The 18,535-nt window shown below is 36.8% G+C and overlaps 1 pseudogene; it reads right to left on the bottom strand.

Annotated features, from left to right (window-relative positions):
• Positions 1–11,390: 11,390 nt before the first annotated feature.
• On the bottom strand, positions 11,391–12,614 carry LOC119827364 (annotated as a pseudogene).
• Positions 12,615–18,535: the final 5,921 nt, after the last annotated feature.

Genomic DNA, 18,535 nt, shown 5'->3' with positions numbered 1-18,535 from the left:
CAAGCTCTCTACAGAGCATCACTTCTATAACTTTGTGAAGTCTTCTTCCAAGACTGACACATTATTAGGAAAATAAAAAGCAGGCCATGCTGACGTGAGAGATTAGTATGAACCTTAAACAAATGAACTGTAGTTCTGAAACAAGTTTGTACCACTGCAACAAATCATAACACTGGAACGTGCATATTAATGTGTGTGAGAAGAAAGTATACGGTGAAAGTAGTACCTTATATATCTTTGAAAAACACTTATTAAATTTCTAATGGTAGAACAATTGATGAACTTGCAGGGAAGATGAATGTGCTCTGTATTTCATGAATTATAAAGCAGTTAAGATATATTTAATGTCATGATTAACTCCAGAAAACTTTTTGTTTCTTTCTCAATTCATGTTTGGATATATATTTCATTTCTAAAATTTGTTGTATTTTTGAGATTATAATACAATTGCATAATCTCTCCCTTCGATTTTCTCCTTTAAAACTCTTCCATATCTTCCTCCTTGCTGTCTTTCTTATTTCCAAAAAATCTTAAGTTTGGCTTATGGGGTTTATGAATAAAAATGGCTATGGAAGATAAGTCTGTTTATCAATGATGACTAAACTTGGGGTAAATGATTGTAAGAGATAACTCTGTTCTATCACAGATTATTAATGATGAGTATACTTATGATGCCAGATGTGCAAGAGAGAAAGATAACATGTGTCCAGAATCAAAAATGATATGGTACATGTTTTGGAACGCCATGACTCTATCCATGCTTACTGAATCCTACAGAATAAAAGAAGCATTCTGACTGTTAGTTAGTCAGGTTTCAAGATTCTTGCCATCAGTAATAGCCTGTCTCACTCGTTCTTTCACTTACTCTTTGCCTACAGATGAATTTTAGTTGGCCTTAATAATAAAAATCCAAGAGTCAGATATAGGGGTTAATGATGAAGATCAGAGAAGCAAAGTAGTCAACTACTATAGAGTATTTTTACCTCTCCCAATGTTCAGACCCAAGTCGTGACCCTGTCCTCAAACTGTGTCTGTCTCCACCAAAACTCAGACTGCACCACTCCTCAGACTCATCCCACCTACATTCCTCTCTTTGATCCACTTTATCACTCCTATTTCTCCTCCCTAGTGCTGGGATTAAAGGCATAGGATCCTAAGTGCTGAGATTAAAGGTGTGCCACCACTACCTGGCCTCTATAGCCATAAAGCTAGTCTGGATTGCTTTGCACTCTGATATTCAGGTAAGGTTTATTTGTTAAAACATAAACAAAAATCACCACACTTGCCTCCTCTCCGAAATCCATCAGTCATCAGGATAGGCCCCTTACAATAGGTATCTGAAATATATGAAGAAAGAAATAATGACATATTTCTAGCAAACAACAAGGAACTGTAGATCATATTTAGAAATTTCTTTTAAAAGTCCTAGGAAAAACCACCAAAACCCAAAGAATACATTGTTTAAGGTCAGCTTCATTACCAGACCACTAAACTATCATAATTTCATTACTAGACATAAATGTTAGGGCTAGAAACATGGCTTGTTGGTTAGGAGTTCTTGCTATGCAAGCGTAAAGATAAGAGAGAATTGAACCCTAACACTCACATAACAAAATGAGTGTACTGTCGTCACCTAGAATTCCAGCTCTAAGGCCATCATAGCAGGAAACTTCTGGGATTTATTGACCTCCAACGTTGCCCAGAAAATTCAGTACAATGTCCAGAGCAAGATTCCTTTTCAAAGGAATAAGCAGAGCATACTAGAGAAAGTCAGCTGGTGCTCTGTTCTTTTTCAGCCTCTGCATAGTCAGAGGTGAAAGTACCTACACACACATTCACATACACAGAGATGCATGCATGCATGCATGCATGCATGAATAAATGAATAAATAATAAATAAATAAAAGTCTTTGGAAAATTCCATCTAGGGCTCAAGATACAGATCAATTGTATAGTAGAGTAACTACCTAGATTGCAGAAAGTAGCGTGCCTAATCACCAGAATGACATAAAACAAGTAAAACCAACGGTACAGGCTGTAATTCCAGTAATCAGGAGATGGAGCCAGAAGGATAAGGAGTCCAACATTTTCCCCAATTTTATAAAAAGTTCTAGGCCAGGCAGTATTAATAAATAAAATCTAAATTTTGAATATCATTTTATAATATGATATTAAAATACAGTGATGGGGATTTTATATATATATATATATATATATATATATATATATACACACACACATATATATATGTCTGAAACTTGTTTTTTAAAAACAATATCAATATTTGTAAATTTCATGAATATACACAATGTATTCTGATCTTATTTATGCCTCATTAACTCACTCATACTGCTCTCAGCGCCTACCAACAAATCTCTCTCCCTCATGACTTTGTCCTTCTTTTTTAGTTATTGTTATTATTAATAACCTCAGATGCCAGTGAGGGTGTATGACATACACATGAGTATGACTATGACAGAAGATGCTGATGTAAAAGATCCTAACAAAGGATAGACTCATAAATAGTTCACACCGCCAGTTGTTCAGCTGGGAGCCTGAATGTCCTAATATCCTGCATTCTGGAAACAGGAGTATTGTAAAATAAATAAGTAAATAAACCTGTCTTGAAACAGCTTGGCACGTACTGAACTATGATAATGTACCTTTAGTTAGCAAAAGGCTAAAACCTCAAGGGGATTCTTGAATAGCCATCATTCAGTAGAAGAAATATCAAGCACTCAGAAAAGAGGAGAAGGAAGAAGCAGCTAACATAGCTAGAAACTCACAGCAACCCAGTTATCAGAGAGCTCAGAAAAGGGACGAAAATCAACTAATTTGTGTTTTCAAGAAAAGATAGAAAGAATACATGCTATCATCAGAGAACTTGAATCTAGAAGAAATAAAATGGAAATACTAGATATAGGGATACAACTATGAAACTTTATAACTCAATATAATGAGTATCATAGACTAAACAGAAATAGAGATTCAGTGAAATTAAAGAAAAAGTGGTAGAATATTTCAACCTGAATCAAAGGGAGATGCATATATAATAATAAAAATAATCTAAAAAAAAGTGAAAAGGAGCAACACACACATATGGTGGGAGAAAAGAGCATGAAATGCATATAAGCAATTTTGAATAGGTAATAACCAAAAATTTTGTAAAACTAATGAAAACGGCAATCTTGTCTACTTCCAATATCCAGGAGGATAACTATATGTTTTTCTTTGGATTAACCTTCTTATTTAGCTTCTCTAGGATCACGAATTAAAAATGGGAACTTGGGGGTGGGGTGGGATGGGGGTTGGGGGGATGGGGAGAGAAAAGTGTGAAGTGGAGGATGGGGAGAGCTTGGGGGAATAGGATGGTTGGGATATAGGAAGGGTGGATATGGGAGCAAGGAATTATATATCTTAATTAAGGGAGCCATTCTAGGGTTGGCAGAGATTTGACTCTAGAGGGGTTCCCAGGTATCCAGGAAGATGCCCCCAGCTAGTTCCTTGGGCAGCTGAGGAGAGGGTGCCATAAATGTCCAGATCCTATTGTCATACTCATGAATATCTTGCATATCACCATAGAACCTTCACCTGGCATTGGATGGAAAAAATGACAGAGCCCTCACATTGGAGCACTGGACTGAGCTCCCAAGGACCTGATGAGGAGCAAAAGGAGGGAGATCATGAGCAAGGAACTCAGGACCGTGAGGGGTGTGTTCACCCATTGAGACAGTGGGACAGATCTAACAGGAGATCACCAAGTCCAGTAGGAATGGGACTGATGGAACAGGGGACCAAACCGGACTCTCTGAATGTGGCTGACGGTGGAGAAGGACTGAGAAACCAAGGACAATGGCAATGAGCATGAACTCTACAGCATGGGCAGGCTCACTGTGAGCCTTGTAAGCTTGGTTGCTCACCTTCCTGGACTTAGGGGGAGTTGGGAGGACCTTGGACTTAACATAGTGAAGGGAACCCTGATGGCTCTTTGTCTTGGAGAGGGGTGGAGTGGGGGTATGGGTGGAAGGGAGGGGAGGGAAGGGGGAGGAGGAGGGGAGGAGATGGAAATCTTTAATAAAAAAATGAGAAAAAAACTAATGAAAACGATCAAGTAACAAATACTAAGTACTACAAACATCAAGAAGTGTAAACATGTAAATAAAACATAATTGATACAACTCAATAAAAGTAATGGGAAAAAGTTAAAAAAATCTCTTCAGGTAAGAAAGACCAATAGTCCCTGTTCTATCTCTTTATAATTCTTTCACAGGTGCTATTCTAAAGTATAATCAAGAACAGATCCCTTTGTGGCTAGGGTGCAGAAGTGCTATAGTTTGTCTGGCATGGCCAAGGCTCTGGGTCCAATTGGAAAGACTGTGAAAGTACGTAACTAACTAACTAACTAACTAACTAACTAAAAAAATAAAAAATAATAAATAAATCACCATTTCTCCATAGATAACTAGTATTTTACTTTTTGAGGTAATAGTATAATTACATAATTTCCCCCTTGAAACTATTCTTTAAATCGTCTCACTCTTTTTCAATTTCACTGCCTCTTTTTTCTTTAATTGTTGTTGCTGCTGCTGCTGCTGCTGCTGATGGTGGTGGTGGTTGTGTGCATGTTGAATGGGTAAATTCCTAAATAAATAAATGCAACTTCTTAGTCTGTGTAATGTTAAAAAAAGAGAAATAATCCATTGAGGCACAGTGATACCTACAGCTAATACATCTAGGTTGAGCAAGGTTTACATCCATATGGAATAGGATCCCAAGAATCCAGTACATGCAGTACAGACAAATCCCAGTGTCACTATCAGTGCCCCCCCACCAGTCAGTCCCAACTGTCAGTTCTCTTCAAAGGGGCTTGGTTGTTCCCATGCTCATTCGCTGACAGTCCAGTTGGAGTTGGTGAGCTCCCATTAGCTCAAGCAAACTGTCTCAGTGGATGACCCCCTCATGGTCTTGAATTCCTTTCTCATATTCTCCCTCCTTCCACTCTTCAACTGGATCTTGGGAGCTCAGTCCAGTGCTCCTATGTGGGTCATTGCCTCTGTTCTCATTTGTTGTTGGATGAAAGTTCTATGGTGATATTTAAGATAATCATCAGTTTGACTACAGGGTAAGGCCAGATCAGACACCCTCTCCTCTATTACTTAGGGTCTTAGCTGGGGTCATCTCTGTGGGTTCTTGGGCATTTTTCTAGAGCTGGGATTCTTGCCTACTCCATAATGGCTTCCTCAATCAAGATATCACTGTCCTTGCTCTCATATCTGTCCTTCCTCCATCTCAACTATCCCGTTCTTTCATGTTCTCTTCAACCCCTTCTTCTCCCCTTATTTCTAACCACCTCTGCCCCCTGCTCTAGAATTTTTGTTTGATTCCAATTTCCAGGTAGGTCTATATATGTTTTTCTTTGGGTTCACCTTATTACTTACTTTCTCTAGGATCATGAACTATAGGCTCGATGCCCTTTGTTTATGGCTAGAATCCACTAATGAGTAAATACATACCATATTCATATTTTGGGGTCTGGGTTACCTCACTCAGAATAGTGTTTTCTAATTCCATCCATTTGCATGCAAAATTCAAGATGTCATTTTTTACCACTGAATAGTATTTTAATGTGTAGATATGCCATACTTTCTTTACCCATTCTTCAGTTGAGGAGCATCTAGGTTGTTTCCAGGTTCTGGCTATTACAAATAATGCTGTTATGAACTTTGTTGAACAAATGTCTTTGTAGTATGATTGAGTATCTTTTGGGTTTATGCCCAAGAGTGGTATTTCTGGATCTTCAAGTAGGTTGATTCCCAATTTTCTGAGAAACCACCATACTGGTTTCCAAAGTGGTTGTTCAAGTTTGTACTCCCACCAGCAGTGGATAAGTGTTCCCCTTACTTCCTATTATCTCCAGCTTAAGTTATCATTGGTGTTTTTGATCTTTTCCATTCTGACCCTTGTAAGATTGTATCACAGAGTTGTTTTGATTTGTATTTCCCTGATGTCTAAGGATGTTGAACATTTCCTTAATTATTTTTTGGCCATTTGAGATTCTTTGGTTGAGAATTCTCTGTTTAGCTCAGTACCACTTTTTAACAGGGTTATTTAGAATTTTAATGTTTAATTTCTTGAGTTCTTTATAAATTTTGGAGATCAGTCCTTTGATATGGCGTTGGTGAAGATTTTTTCCAATGCAGTAGGCTGGCTTTTGTCTTATTGACTGTGTCCTTTGCTTTCCAGAAGCTTCTCGGTTTCCATTTATTTATTGTTGCTCTTATTGTCTGTGCTACTGGGGTTATATTTAGGAAGTGGTCTCCTATACCCATACATTGAAGGCTACTTCCCACTTTCTCCTCAATGTGGTTGTATTTATATTGAGATCCACAATCCATTTGGACTTGAGTTTTGTGCATGGCCACAGACATGGATCTATTTTCATTCTTCTACAGGTTGACACCCAGTTATACCAGCACCATTTGTTGAAGATGCTTTCTTTTTTTCATTTTATCTTGCTTCTTTGTAAAAAATAAGGTGTTCATAGGTTTGTGGATTAATATCTGGATCTTCAATTTGATTTCATTGGTCAATATCTCTGTTTTTATGACAATACCAAGCTGATTCATTACTGTAGCTCTGTAATAGAGCTTGATGTTGGGGATGGTAATGCCTCCAGTGGTTTCTTTATTGTACAAGATTTTTTGGCTATCCTGGGTTTTTGGTTTTTCCATATGAAGATGATTGTTGTTCTTTCAAGTTCTGTGAAGAATTGTGTTGGGATTTTGATGGGGATTACATTGAATCTATAGATTTCCTTCTGTAAGATTGCCATTTTTATTATGTTGATACTTCCTAGTCAAAGCATGGGAGATCTTTCCATTTTCTGGTATCTTCTTCAATTTCTTTCTTCAGAGACCTAAAGTTCAAATAGGTCTTTCATATCCTTTGTTAATATTACTCCCAGATATTTTATGTGATTTGTAGTTATTGTGAAAGGTGATGTTTCTCTGATTTCCCTCTCAGCTTCTTTATTCTTTGTGTATAGGAGGGCTACTGATTTTTTTGAGTTGATCTTTTATCCTGCCACATCACTGAAGGTATTTGTCAGCTTTGGGAGTTCTTTGGTAGAATATATATATATATATATATATATATATATATAAAATTTATTGTTCCACATATATATTTATGTTATGTATATGTACATATATACATTCACATATGTGTATATATGTGTACACACATATAAATGTATATATATATATGGTAAATGTATAGAAGAAGAGGAAGTAATGAATTTGAGAGCAAAGTTGATGCAAGGAAGGAGTTGTCGGAAAGAAGGGTAGAAATAATATTAAGATGGGAATCATGTATGACATTCACAAAAAAATAAAATTTACTTTTATTTGACAAAAAACTAGATTTTTTTTTCGAGACAGGGTTTCTCTGTGTCTTTGGAGCCTGTCCTGGAACTAGCTCTTGTAGACCAGGCTGGTCTCAAACTCACAGATCCGCCTGCCTCTGCCTCCCGAGTGCTGGGATTAAAGGCGTGCGCCACCACTGCCCGGCTAAAACTAGATATTTAAAAAGCAGAAGTCTCCCTCCTCCACTCCAGTTGCCACAGTCTAATGGCTGTTTGCCAGGGAGAGTACATTTCCTTCATCCTGTTAAAATTCCTGTGAAACTCACCAGATTCTGGTCACACTTGTTTTCAGGGAATGTTTAGCCAACATAAGTGCTTCGGTTATCCCTTCCTGCATTCATTCCAGTTACTCAAGCCATATCCAATCTCCACCATTTAGAAACATCTTATATCTTGTGTGCCATCTGATGTGTCATCTTGACCCAAGATCATTTGCACCTTATCCAAGTTTCAGGCCAACCTTTGTTTTTACATCTGTATGTAGATATAGCTTTATAATTCCCTGGAAGATTATTTGCTCATGCCATCCTCAGCCTTCAAGTTTATCCAGACCACATAATCTGAGGAAGCCTAGAATCTTTCAGATTAGACATACCAATCCACAAAAGAAGTCCACATGCTCATCACTCATCATAAAAACAAAGATAAAATGTAAGACCAAAACTTTCTATGTCTTCTAAAATCCCCTAATCATGTAGAAATGTCCTCTACCAAGAATCACCTAGATGTACGCCAGGAAAAAGAAATTTAAAGAAAAATCACAACATTTGTGAAGGATTCAAAGCATTTAAATACAAAATGAATGAATAGACTAATGAACTCAGCAAAGAAAATAGTAACTACCTCAGCAATCCCCCCAAAAGCACTAACATATGCCTGAATAAGATGACAAAAACAGCCTGGTGACTTCAAAGTTGATTTCATTAAATAGATAGAACTATTGAAGCAAAGTGAATATGATATGAAGGTAGAATTTAAAAACCCAGTAACTCACTGGAAACCTCAGAGCTGGGCATAAAATGCTGCCAGTCACCATGAAGCTTTTAGCAATTAGCAATAACTGGGAGAATGTGACAGTTATCTTTAAAAGTACAGCCATAGATAAGTTTACAACATTCCAGTGAAATACAAATATTCATGATTATATTGAATACACAAATTATACCTTAAAGTAAAGAAACCAAAGGTCAGAAAATTAAATGGATAGAGAAGAAAAAGAATTGAATGAGCAAGGGTGATTATGTTTTTGGTTTTTTTTTTCACTACTGCGTACATTCAACTTTATTTTTTTTCCTCATTTTTTTTTATTAAAAATCTCCATCTCCTCCCCTCCTCCTCCCCCTTCGCTCCCCTCCCTTCCACCCATAGCCCTACTCCACCCCTCTCCAAGACAAAGAGCCATCCGGGTTCCCTTCACTATGTTAAGTCCAAGGTCCTCCCAGATACCCCTAAGTCCAGGAAGGCGAGCAACCAAACTGACAAGGCTCACTGTGAGCCCGTCCATGCTGTAGAGTTCATGCTCATTGCCATTGTCCTTGGTTTCTCAGTCCTTCTCCACCGTCAGCCACATTCAGAGAGTCCGGTTTGGTCCCCTGTTCCATCAGTCCCATTCTAACTGGACTTGGTGGTCTTCCGTTAGATCTGTCCCACCGTCTCAATGGGTAAACGCACTCCTTACGGTCCTGAGTTCCTTGCTCATGATCTCCCTCCTTTTGCTCCTCATCAGGACCTTGGGAGCTCAGTCCGGTGCTCCTATGTGGGGCTCTGTCATTTTCTCCATCCAATCATTTGTTCAACTATGTTTATAGCAGCATTATTTGTAATAGCCAGAACCTGGAAACAACCTAGATGCCCTTCAGTGGAAGAATGGATGAAGAAAGTATGGAATATATACATATTAGAGTACTACACAGTGGTAAAAAAACAATGATATCTTGAATTTTGCATGCAAATGGAGGGAAATAGAAAACACCATCCTGAGTGAGGTAACCCAGGCCCAAAAAGATGAACATAGGATGTACTCACTCATAATTGGTTTCTAGCCATAAATAAAGGACATCGAGCCTATAATTTGTAAAAAAATCCTAGAGAAGCTATATAAGAAGGTGAACCCAAAGAAAAACATATAGTTATCCTCCTGGATACTGGAAGTAGACAAGATTGCCGGACAAAAAAATGGGAACATGGTGGTGGGGTGGGATGGGTGGATGGGAGGATGGGGAGAGAAAAGTGTGAAGTGGAGGATGGGAAGAGCTTGGGGGAATAGGATGGTTGGGATATAGGAAGGGTGGATATGGGAACAAGGAATTATATATCTTAGTTAAGGGAGCCATTCTAGGGTTGGCAGAGACTTGACTCTAGAGGGGTTCCCAGGTGTCCAGGAAGATGCCCCCAGCTAGGTCCTTGGGTAGCTGAGGAGAGGGTGCCAGAAATGTCCAGATCCTATTGCCATACTCATGAATATCTTGCATATCACCATAGAACCTTCACCTGGCATTGGATGGAGAAAATGCAAGGGTGATTATGATCACATCACATTATATGAAACAGGAAATCATGTACTGGCTTTGGGGGTGCCTAGCCTGTTTGGATGCTCACCTTCCTAGACCTGGATGGAGGGGGGAGGACCTTGGACTTCCCACAGGGCAGGGAACCCTTACTGCTCTTTGGACTGGAGAGGGAGGGAGAGGGGAGTGGGGAAAAGGGAGGTAAATGAAATGGGAGGTGGGGATGAGGCGGAAATTTTTAATAAAAAATAAATTAATTAAATAAAAAATGTTTGACTTCAAAAAAAGAAACAAGAAATCAATAAAACTTTAAAGAATATTTGAGAATATGACTCTGGCATTTATTATCTATCTCTATCCATCTACTTATCTATCTATCTATGTATGTATATATCTATCTATCATGAACTTATCTGTCTATATTTTGCCATCATAGTAGCTTTATTTTAAGACTATCATGAGATGTGTACATAGGCAGAGCCCTAGTGAAAGAACAAAGAAACTATTTCATCCAGGTCTATCCTGCAGAATCAATTAGTTTGGTAGAGGCTGTGGCTTCCAAAAGTATGGGTGAGGAGTTGCCTACAGTAACATGGGTGTCTCTAGACAGATTCACTTTTGAAAAGCCCACACATTTTGGGTGACCACTCAGGAAGAAATCTGAATACCTATAACTCAATAAATACTTACAAAAAGCTTGGTTTGGGAGTCTCTTCTTTCTAGTATGTCATTTTTCCTATTACAGTTTTAAAATCATGAGTTTGTTAGTCTTGTATCTTTATAAGATCTGGAGGCAGGTAAATTTCATTGACAGCTTGAATCTTTTAAGATTTTGACACATATTAGTGTTTAATTTTGATTTATTTCTTAAGTTTTATAGAATCCTTCCACTCTCAAGGACAAATGTTTCAATTCAGAGGAAATAGTTATAGGACAGCAACTCATATGTAAAATGTGGTGTAATTTGGCGTACTGTTGGATTAGCATCTGGAGTTTTAAAATTGAGCTGTTTTATTTTAATAACAAAATATATAAAATGCTTAGTAAAAATAAAAAGAATGAATAGAAAAGACTTCATTCACAAAATATCCACTCATCTGTTGGGGCAGCTGGCCCAATCCCTGCGTTCAGGGGTGTGGCTGCCCCAGCGAGGTAGGATACCCCTTAAATAGCATCAGGGCGCCGGAAAGAGCCCGTTTGCTATTCCCCGCATTACCTTCTGCTCCGCTGGACCCTTGGTTCTGTAAGTTCCCTTATTTCCCCTATTATTAAAACTGATTTATTATAAAAGGACTATTCTGGTTATTTCCTAACCCCTCCGACTGCCGGTACCGCCGGTACACGCCGGTACACTCATCCATGAAATATCTATTAAGAGAAATTAAACTAAAAATAATTATAATAAAATATTTACAGGCAATGTGTTTTGAAGTTTTACATCATTTTCATATACTTTACACTTAGTTTACTAATTCTAGGGAAGACAATACTTTTAAAATAATTTTCTTAAATGCATTCTTGACATCTTTGTTCCTCAGGCTGTAGACAAGAGGGTTCAGCATTGGGATGATCATCGTGTAGAACACAGATGCTACTTTGTCGGTGTCCATGGAGTGACTGGAGCTGGGTCGCAAGTAGTACATGGAGATGATGGTACCATAGAAGATGGTAACAGTGGTGACATGGGATGCACAGGTGGAAATGGCCTTCTTCCAGCCCTCAACAGAATGTGCAGGGAGCCGATTTGCCGGCCACCATCACAAGATGGCGCTGAGCCCCTGCAGCGCTGAGTAAACAACTCCATATTAGGCAAGGCTCTAGACAGAACCTCCCACAGGCACGACCCATGTCCACTCTCCCTATATAAGCAGCTGCCGTTTAGTGCTCGGGGCCCCTCGCTTTCAGCTCTCCCTTAACCAAGAGGCTCCAATAAAGCGTGATTTGAGAAGAATCCTCGACTCGGTGGTTGTTCTTCCCTGCTGGCCAGGGGGGTTCGCCGCAAGAATGCATTCTCAGGATTGTATTAAAAATAAGTAGGTAAGAGGTCAAGACGACCAATATAGTTAAAGTAACATTGAATGCTGCCAACGTCATCAACACAATTTCATTATTAGAAATACCAGAACGAGAAATAGCCAGCAATGGGGGATGTCACAGAAAAAGTGGTTGATCACATTGGAATGACAGAAGGAGAGGTGGAAAGTGAGAGCAACGTGGATGGAGGATTGCAAGAGTCCATTGATATAAGAACCAACAAGCAGGGAACATTTTGTAGTCGTCATGGTGGTAGAGTAATGCAAGGGTTTACACACTGCTGCATGACGGTCAAAAGCCATTGAAGCAATAAGGAAAGCTTCAATAATTGCAAAGGCTATTAGGAAGAACATTTGGGTTGCACATGCATTGTAGGATATGATCTTGTGTTCTATGAGAAACCCTTCTATTACCTTGGGAGTGATAGCTGAGGCATAAACACAGTCCACCAGTGAGAGGTTACTGAGAAACATGTAAATGGGGTTGTGGAGACTGGAGTCCAGGAAAATCAACAGAACCATCCCTAGGTTCCCAAGTAGTGTGGTCAAATAAATGAGAGTGAAGATGGTAAATAAAAGGAATTGCAACTGGGGGGCATCTGTTAACCCCACAAGGATGAATTCAGTCACCTCTGAAATATTCTGCATCTCTGTTATCTGGAAATTTTTAACAGGTTCCTAGAATGAAAGGAAGAAATAATTATTCTATATTGATCATACCATGAAATTTTCCAATGACCAATTACTCTAACTAAAATGTTAGTGTTATTTAATGTGAGGGAGCCTTAACAGGAAACTGTTTAGAAATGCTCTGTTTAAGTCACTTATCTGGGAGTAGGGCAAATGGAGACTGCCTCTTCTGCAAAGTTAATTGGGTTTCTTATTATGAATCTATGGTCTCTTACTATTTTCTGTCATATGATAATAATTACTTTAGTAATACACAAATAACTGATTTGTTATTTTCCACATCTAACAAAAACACTTTTCTAAAATATACAAAGTTAGTGGGCAACAAGAGCAATGTAAGAATATACATTGCTGCATGTTAGTAGCAAAACTTATCTGATGTATTTCCTGGAAATGATGCTTGCACCAAGTTCAACTCACTAACTGTAGCTATGCAGTGATTTTAGGTGCTGCTTCATGGATACTATGTTTTATCTTCAATTTGTCAAGGTCTTCCCTTGAATTCTCTTTGAACCACAGACCAGATGATAACTGTTTACTGTATGAAGCATAGTATTTGTGAGATTTAGATATTTGCAGCAATACACAGAAATTTAAGATCATAGTTTTTCAAAAAAAAATAGAAACAATTTTTATTACTTTCTTTTAATGTAATGGGTTTGATTTTTCACAGAGACTGATATTTTCTATTACCATCACACAAATCTGTTTTATTTGTGTTTGTTGGAGAATAGATTAAAAAGGAATAAAGAGTTACATTTGTTCTGTCTACAGAATCTGTGTCCTCAAACAAAAGTATTTCATGTTGTGCATTTTATGATTTTGGTCAAGTAACACCTGACTATGCAGCTACCATTATACATGAGTGTGCTTCAACCTGGGAGCCACTTTTAACTTTGGAATATCAGGGATACTCATTCTTCTACATTAATAACAACTTATATTACAAGCAATAAAGGAGGTAATAATCTTATTATTTTAAGTGGCCATGGTGAAATTAATTCTTCTTACAAGGCTATATCTGCCCTTATATTACGAGGAATGTGGATGTTCTTGCAAATTATAAAAGATACTAAAATTTTTAAATCATGTACTTTATACACGTTACCTTCCATCCCTTCTCATCTTTTTGTAGTTTTCCCAGAATGTTCATCTGAAAGTACTATTGTCTAACATTTGGTGTCCTCAAGAAAAGGGACCTAGTAATTGACATGTCAAATAGATTTTGAAAGTCCTACAGCTTTCTGAAATTAAAAAGAAGCTATAATCTGTGGAGTTCCTTTCCCATACATTATAAATATCAGAAAATTAGGACATGGTCTTCCTCTGGAGTGAAACTATCATCACAAGATCTAAAAGTCCTTAATGGCAGGAAGTCTGGCTTCTCTAAAACAGTGTAATAGTGAGAAGAGTTGTGGTCCATCAGCAAAAGAAATATTAGTAATATTTTATCTATGACTCATCATCTTCCCTTTCTATACATTAAGTTGACTTTTTGTTTGCACTTACAAAATAGAAAATGACTGGGTAATGTATCACCATTTAAAGATCTGAATGCACACACATACATACATATATGTACATATATGTATATACATATTGATACTATTATGACATGAATAGTCAAATAGGAGTAAAAAAAGGTGGCTATTAGATATTTTATATCTAAAGCAATGACCTAACATCCAGGAAAGCATTTTTGCTGTTCTCCTTCTCCACTAGTACAGCTCTGCTCTGAAACTGGGTCTGATCTTGTAATATATTGTCCAACAAAAGACAGAGGACCACCCCCAAGCAACATATGTATCTCATGGGGAACAGTGGATGTCCCTGGAGACTTATGGGCATACATTGATTCTTCAGCCTGATATTAATGAAGAATGGCAGAAGACAGTGTTTGCATTTTTTCCAACAGTACTTATGAAAATATTGTGAAATAGAAGCTTAGAGGAAAGAACATCCAGTTATTAATCATAGCTGTTACACAATAACATTGTATACAAAAAATTGAAAGCTTTACTAAAAGTTTACTTAGGTAATTTTAGGAACTTATACAGATGTTCTGATATCAGATTTTCTCAAATCTTAAGAAATGACCCCAGGACCTTTTATTCTCTCATTTAAGCATTATAAAGAAGAGATGGCAGATAGCCTCCCTCGGCTTTTTCTCACTCTCTGTCTCTGTTCCTTTCTGTCACACACTGACCAGCAAAAGCACTCTCTACCGAGGAACCCACAGACATCATATTTTCCTAAGATACAGAGAGGGTAACAGAAACTAAAGAACAGAACACTAAACAATGGCAAGGTCAGTTATAAACTCTCAGAATCACTTCAATCATCAGAATTCCAGATGCCTAAACACCAGTCCAAAAACAGTAAAATAAATAATCATGATAACATACCCCTATCAGAATCCAGCAATTCTATTAGAGTAGGCCCTGAGTAGCACAATATATCTACAGCACGAGGCAAGGACTACAACCTATCAATTATGAATATATCTAAGGTCCTCCAAGAAGTTATGAATAAATACATTAACAAAGTGTGTTAGAACACATACAAAGAATTGAATAAAACAATGAAAATAGTCCAAGACATAAAGTACAAATAGAAAAGCTAAAATAACACAAACTGAAAGAAAAAAGAAATGAGAAAATTTAGAAAGTCACATAACATCCTCACGGTTAAGCATTACCATAAAATACTGAAAACAGAATCTCAGGCATTGAATACAAGGAAGAAGATAAGGACACTGCAGCCAAAGAAAATATTAAATGAAAATGTAAGAAATCTGGGACACTATAAAAAGTTAAAACTTGGTTACCTCACTCAGGATGGTGTTTTCTATTTCCATCCATTTGCATTGAGACGGTGGGACAGATCTAACGGGAGACCACCAAGTCCAGTTGGAAAGGGACTGATGGAACAGGGGACCAAACCGGACTCTGAATGTGGCTGACGGTGGAGGAGGACTGAGAAACCAAGGACAACGGCGATGAACATGAACTCTACAGCATGGACGGACTCACGGTGAGCCTTGTCAGTTTGGTTGCTCACCTTCCTGGACTTAGGGGGAGCTGGGAGGACCTTGGACTTAACATAGTGAAGGGAGCCTGATGGCTCTTTGTCTTGGAGAGGGGTGGAGTGGGGGTATGGGTGGAAGGGAGGGGAGGGAAGGGGGAGGAGGAGGGGAGGAGATGGAAATTTTTTATAAAAAATAAAGAATTAAAAAAAGTTAAAACTATGAATAATTGGAATAGATGAACGAGAAATAAGCCAATTCAATGCAACAGAAAATATTTAACAAACACATAAGAAAATATTTTCCCAACCTTTCAGAAGGAGGTGACAATCAACATACAAGAACCATAAAAATACTAAGTAGATAGAAGTAGGAAAGAGATTATTATGTCACATAATAATTAAACACTAAGTGTATTGAATAAATTTATAATCCTTTAAAATGAAAGGGAAAAACACCAAGTCATATATAAAGTCAGGTTCAATATAATAATACTTTACTTTATAGTAAATTTTTACCAAATAGGCCAATAATGATTTGTTACTCACTCTGTGACTAGAGATAGAAGCCCAGATATTGCTATAGTCAACAAAACTATCAATCATAATAGAAGTATAAGATAAAACATGATTCTATGATAAAACCAAATGTAAATAATGCCTTTCTTTCAATAAAACTCTAAAAAGGGTACTAAAAAGAAAAATCTATCCTAAAGAGGCAAACTACACTCAAGGACACACAAAAATAAATGATCCCAGAACATTAAATCAAAAGAGGAAATGCCACACCATTGCAGCAAAATAAAAACAATCAATAAATACTACTCATTTATAACTCTCATTATCATGGTCATAATTTTCTAATAAAAAGACACAATCTAAAATATTTTATTGGAAAACAGAACACATTTTTCTGTTGATATACAATATACATTTTCCTATCAAGGATAAACACTGATTCAAGATAAATATTGATTTGCATTTTCCTGCTAGCTAAGAATGAGGAACATGTCCTTAAGTATCTTTTGGCCATTTGAAATTCTTCTGATGAGAATTCTCTGTTTAGTTCAGTACACCACTTTTTAATTGGGTTATTTAGAATTTTAATGTCTAATTTCTTGAGTTTATATATTTTGGAAATCAGTACTTTGTCTGATGTGGGGTTGGTGAAGATTTTTTCCCATTCAGTAGGCTGCCTTTTTGTCTTATTGACTGTGTCCTTTGCTTTACAGAAGCTTCTCAGTTTCAGGAGGTCCCATTTACTCGATTATTTGTTTCTTGGTATATATATGTAATTTATAAAGATCTTTGCCAATTTTGTATCCTGCTACTTTGTCTAAATGATGGTGTCCTTTGCAATACACAAATGTTTCATCATCATGAGGTCCTATTTAATAAATTTTGGTCTTAATGCCTATGCTATCAAAGTCTTCTTCTAAAAATCTTTTTCTGTTTCAGTAAGTTCAAACCTATTCTCAACTTTTTCTTCTATCAGATTTAGGATATTTGTCTTATGTTAATGTCCTTATTGTATTTGGAGTTGATTATGTTTGTGGTTATTAATATGAGAAGTAAATATATGTATAATAAATATGATGATATGATAGCTAAATAAAATAAGAATAGATTGTATCAAAAATTCTTAATAAAAAAGTAGAAAAATACTTTTATCCATAGTTTGGTTTTTGTCAAAGTATGTACTTAATTTGGAGAAAGTTCCATGAGCTGCTGAGATGAATGTATACTCATTTGTGCTTGGATGAGGACTTCTATAAATATATGCTAGGTCCATTTATTTATGGCATTATTTATTCCTAAAATACCCTGTTTATTTTTGTCTGGGTGATATGTCTATTGACAAGTGTAGGGTATGGAATCACTCACTATTACTGTGTAAGAATCAATATACGACTTAAGCCATGATAGACTTCCTTTGATGAGTTTGGGTTCTCCTGATTTTGTGATACAAATATTTTCAATTTTAATATACTGTTGGTAGATTTTTTCTGTCATTAGAATATAATGTCCTTCCTTATATAACCTGATTTGTTTCCGTTTGAGTTATAATTTCTCAGATATTAAAATGGCTACACCTCTTTGCTTCTTAGATCCATTAGCTTACAGTATATCCTCCCAATCTTTTATCTTCAAACAGTATTTATTCTTGATGGGAAGGTGTATAACATTTATTCAAAGATGTGCCATTGAACTAGCTTTCTTCTCCTTCATGTACTCCAATCATTGATAGTTTTTACCTTTTTATAGTGTCCAAGATTTCTTAGATTTTTTTATTTAATATTTTCTTTGACTGCAATGTCCTTGTCTTCTCCCTTGTATTCAATACCAGAGATTCTGTTTTCAGTATTTTATAATGTATTGGTAATGCTTAAATGTGAGGATTTATTGTAGCTTCCTAAATTTTCTCATTTCTTCTTTACTTTCAGTTTGGGTTATTTTTACTGTTTCTGTTTGTACTTTATCACTTGAACTGCTGTCATTATTTTATTCATGTCTGTGTGAATGTTCTAACACACTTTATTAATTGATTTATTCATAATCAATTTGAGTACCTTGAATATATTTATAATTCATATGATGAAACCTTTGCCTTGTGTTATAGATATACTGCACTACTCAGGGCCTACTGTAATAGGCTTGCTGGATTCTAGTGAAGGTATTTTATTATTACTGCTCATATTGGTGTTTTGGTACTGGTGTTTAGGCATCTGTAGTTCTAATGATTGAGGTGATTCTAAAAGTTGATAAACGACCTTGCCATTGTTATTTTTTCTGTTATTTAGTTTCTGTTACCCTCTCTGTATCTTAGGAAAGTATGGTGGCTGTGGGTTCCTTTGTAG

This window comes from Arvicola amphibius, chromosome 1, assembly GCF_903992535.2.
Source record: "Arvicola amphibius chromosome 1, mArvAmp1.2, whole genome shotgun sequence".
Classification (NCBI taxonomy): Eukaryota; Metazoa; Chordata; class Mammalia; order Rodentia; family Cricetidae; genus Arvicola; species Arvicola amphibius.
The sequence above is the reverse complement of the archived record's forward strand: the minus strand, read 5'-3'. Positions and strand labels throughout refer to the sequence as shown.